We start from the raw sequence: 4,958 nt of genomic DNA, 5'->3' as shown, positions 1-4,958 counted from the left end.
TTGTAGAACCAAACATAATATCATCAATATAAACTCGTACAAGTAAGATATCACTTTTCTCATGCAAGATGAATAAAGTGTTATCTATTGCACCCCGTTTAAAACCATTATCTAAAAGATGTCGAGTTAGAGTATCATACCAGGCTCTAGGTGCTTGTCTCAGACCATATAAAGCTTTGTTCAGCCTATACACCCAGTGAGGTTTTTCTTTGCTTTAAAATCCTGGTGGTTGATAAACATACACGACTTCTTCCAATTCTCCATTTATAAAAAGCACTTTTAACATCCATCTGATAGACTTTGAACTCATGATGAGCTGCAAATGCTAAGAATATTCTGATAGCTTCAAGTCTAGCAACTGGTGTAAAAGTCTCATCAAAATCAATTCCTCTTCTTGTGCATAGCCCTTTGCAACTAGTCTTGCCTTGTTTCTAATCACATGGCCATCTTCATCCACCTTATTACGAAAGACCCATCTTGTCCCAATTGGTTCTTTCTTCAGATTGCCGGGACATGGAACAAGCTCTCAAACATTGTTCCTCTCAAATTGGTTAAGCTCCTCGTGCATGGCTTCAACCCAACTTGGATCCTTCATAGCCTCGTCATTCTTCTTCGGTTCTATCAGTGATAAGAAGCTGACATTTAAGCATTGATCACTTGTGGCTCTTCTGGTCTGAACCCCTCTACTTGGATCGCCAATAACTTGTTCAATTGGATGTGATCGAGTCCACTTAGAGTAATGACCAGGATGAACAATGATATCAGTGCAAGAACTCCTCTGGTTTACTTCAAGAGATGCTTTAGAATAGACTATTTCAGTCTCATCATCTTGTAAATCACGATTTGCATCATGAAATTCTTCATTCTGAGGTACTTCAGTGGAGACTGATATCTGAGGAGTAACACGCACATCTGATCCAATAGTCATTTTTGAAGGTAGTTTGAAAGTGACTGAAGGATAAAATGGAGTGTTGCTTTGCTGAATATTAATTGGTTCTGAACTGAGATGATCAGAAACACGTTCAGGTGATTGATCAGATTGAACATTGTGATCTGATTCATCAAAACTGATAGGACCTTCAGAGGGTGGTTCAGAAATGGGTTTATTAAAGATTTGCAGAATTTGATTGATCAAAGGTAACATGAATTGACTCATCAACCTTTTCACGTCTTTTGTTGTAGACTCTAAAGGCTTTGCGAATTGTTGAATATCCTAAGAAGTAACCTTCATCAGCCTTGGCATCAAACTTGCCCAACTTGCTGGAATCATTCAGAATGTATACTGGACATCTAAATACATGGAAATATCCAATATTAGGCTTCGTATTTCTGAGTACTTCATAGGCAGTCTTTTTATGTCTCTTGACATAAATTGAGCGGTCTGAGTGTAGCAAGCAGTTGCAACAGCTTCAGCCCAAAAACATTTTGGAAGACCTGATTCATTCAACATACTTCTGGCTGCTTCTATCAGCGTACGATTCTTTCTTTCTACAATACCATTTTGTTCTGGTGTGTGTGTTAAGGAGAAGTTCTGAGATATGCCAGTGTCAGTGCAAAAGGTTTCCAGAGTGGAATTTTTGAATTCAGTGCCATTGTCACTTCTGAGCTGACGTACTTTTCGCTTTTGCTTGAGTTCAATTTGTTTGATGAGGGCAATGATTTCAGCAGCAACTTCACTTTTGGTTCTGAGGAAGATCACCCAACAATATCTTGAATACTCATCGACTACCACAAAGGTGTAATTTCCCAGCTCTTGTCTGCATGTTCACAGGACCAAAAAGATCCATATGAAGCATGTGAAGTGGTTCAGTAATGCTGAAATTTTGCTTGGTTTTGAAGGATGCTCTCTTCTTCTTTCCCATTTCACATCTTGCACATGGCTTGTCTTTATTGAAAGACATTGGAGGTATCCCATTAGCAGGTTGTTTTCTTGACAACTTATTTATATTTTTGATGTTCAGATGGGATAATCTTTTATGCCACAACCAGTTTGTGTCCTCATCTACCTTTGTATAGAAACATTGTTCACTTGGTGAACTTTCCATATCAATGACATAAATGCTGCCTTTTCTTGGTGCAACCAGTACTACTTTCCAATCTCTGTTGAATATGGTGCCTTGACTCACATCAAATAAAACCTTAAAGCCATCATCACAAAGTTGGCTGACACTGATCAGGTTATATTTCAAACCATTCACATCTGCAACTTTTGTAAATTTGACTTGTCCATTGTTCAAAACACCATATCCCTCAGTTTGTCCATTGCCATCATTACCAAACGTTATTGAGGGCCCTCTTGCACCCTATATTCCTCCAATAGGGTTTTATTACCAGTCATGGTTCTGCCAGCTGCACTGTCCAAATACCATATATACTTCTTTCGGTCTCCCTGCACATACACAAAGATTAGTTCTTCTTGGGAACCCATCTTTTGATGGGTCCACTAGGCTCTCCCTTAGCAGCCTCAGATTTTTTTGGTATATAAGGAATAGAAGGATCAAAGGGGATGTCAGTCATAATCTCAGATGAGATAAAAACAGTTGGTTTGATGGGTTCTTCAACCTTTTTCTTCTCAGATTTTTTGACTTGTTTGATTTTCTTAGAAAACGGTTTAGGATTTTGTTTAGGATTCACAAGAGTGCTTTCAACATTTTTCAAACGTGCATTGCAACTTTGCACTTGTCTGGCTAGCATTTGAAATTGACTTTCAATCCTTAACAAAACAGATTCTTCATTAGACACCTGAACCTTACCAGAATCTGAGGTAGAAAGCTCAACAGGGGAGACATTTTTCTTCTTCTTTTGGTTTTTAGAAACCTTAGATGAAGGCTGAGGGGAAGTCTTCTTGGTTTTAGCTTTCTTTTCTGAAGCACTGGTCTAGCGTGCTTCAGATTTTCCCTCAGGTTGTTCCTGAGCTTTCTCAGTTACCTCTTTCGTGTTGCCAAGATCTTTAAAAATTATCTCTGGTCTCATTTCTTTTGGAAGTGCATCCAAATCAGTTATTACAGATGTAAGATGAAGATCACCAGTGCCATATGCAATTATTTGATTTTCAAAAGTTTTTTTTATGGCAGCTTCAGGAAAAGGTGATTTCATCCAGGATTTGATTATTTTTTGTTCTTTTTCTAAAATAATCCTTAATTCTTCCTTTTCAAGTTCAAGTTTGGAAACCAGAGATTTGTAACTTTTCAAAGCCAATTGAACATCTTTTAGTTCTTTCAGCCTAGCCTGACTGGCGTTTAGTTCAGAAGAATTTATTTCAAACATTTTAATGCTCTCTGAATGCACAGTTTCAACATAAGAAATATCGGCCTCAATGAGAACTAGAAGGTCCAATTTTCGTTCCTCATCTTTTTCAAAACCAAAAGCACTAACCTTTTTCATAATGATATCCACCTAACGACCAGATTCCACATCAGACATGACAACATGACCTTGATCATCATGAGCCATGAAACACATGTCCCTCACTTCTTCTTCATCATCAGAAGACACGTCAGAATCCTCCCATTTCTCAGAATCTGCAATCATGCAACTATTTTTGTTGGATTCTTCTTGTGCCATCATTGCAATGTGGGCTTTAAGCTTCTTGTATTTAGCTTTATACCCATCGTAATTTTTCTGAAAGATAGAATGGTTAGGGGCAGTTTGTGATGAAGAGGGTTGTGATGATCTGCATTCCTTCATAAAATGTCATTTCTTTCCACATTTAAAGCATTTTAAATTGGACTTATCAAGAGAGTTATTAGAAGAAAATTGTTTGCCATTTCTTTTTGATTTAAATTTGAAACGATTAAAGGTTTTAACAATCATTACAACAAGATCATCATCATCATCCTCATCACATTCATATGATGCATATTCAAAAATACCAGCTTTCATCAATTCAGCTACCATCTTCTTCACAGAGTCAGAATGATCACTCTCAGAAGATAGCAGGGCAAAGTCATTAGGTTCAGAATAATGAACCAGGGCAGAACTGGTAGAAACATGATTCTTGGCATCTTGCTGAGCCATAGCTCTCTCAGCTTTATTCTCCTCAGTATATCTAAAAGCACCATATAAATAGGCAAGAGTGTGGCTATGCAGGGTTTTTCCTTGTCTTAAAACCATGATCAGATTTTCCCATTTAGAAGGTAGTATATCACAAAACTTTTCCAACAAAATTTCTTTATCTTTATCAACACCCAAAGCTTTCAATTGATTAACCAAGTTTGTAAATCTAATATATGTTTGAGTCAAAGTTTCATTTGGTAATGCAAAGAAGGCTTCATATTTTTTGTTCAAAGCAACTTTTCTTGTGACAACAGTTTCCATGGTACTCTCAAACTGAGTTATTAACTCTTCCCACATCAATTTAGAATTGTCAAGTAAAACAAGAGTAGGTTTTAGAGTTTCTGGGATAGCAGAGAGAATCATACTTTGATGTTTTGAGTCAAGGTCAGCCAATCTATGGTCTTCTTCTGACTAGTGATCTTTCTCTTTGGGTGTCATTCTAGGGGTCCCATCTTGGTTAAAAATAACAGTTGAGGCATTCATGGGTACATAAGGTCCTTCTAAGAGAATGGAGGTCAAGTGTCTTTCAACCCCAGCAACATACTTGAGCATGCAAGCCTTTCATGTAATAAATGAATCACTATCCCCATTAAATTTAGGAACAGGATTGTTTGGAAAATGTACATGTACACTGGGTTGTGATGGTGGAGGTGGTGGTGGTGGATTTTGATTGATATTGACATTAGGGTTACCATATGGGTTTGATTGTTCGGTTCCAGACATCTTGTAGGAACAAACAGGTATAAAAACTTAATGATTTAACCTGGGAGGCTTTGATACCAAATGTGAGTCCACCTACATGAGACGTTAATCGAATACAAGATATAATAAATATATGACAATAATAACAATTATATCAAGTAACCCGACTGGCAAGTAATTCTAATCTAGATTAAGACTAG

Source organism: Erigeron canadensis, chromosome 8 (assembly GCF_010389155.1).
Source record: "Erigeron canadensis isolate Cc75 chromosome 8, C_canadensis_v1, whole genome shotgun sequence".
Classification (NCBI taxonomy): domain Eukaryota; kingdom Viridiplantae; phylum Streptophyta; class Magnoliopsida; order Asterales; family Asteraceae; genus Erigeron; species Erigeron canadensis.
This window is presented reverse-complemented; position numbering follows the sequence as displayed.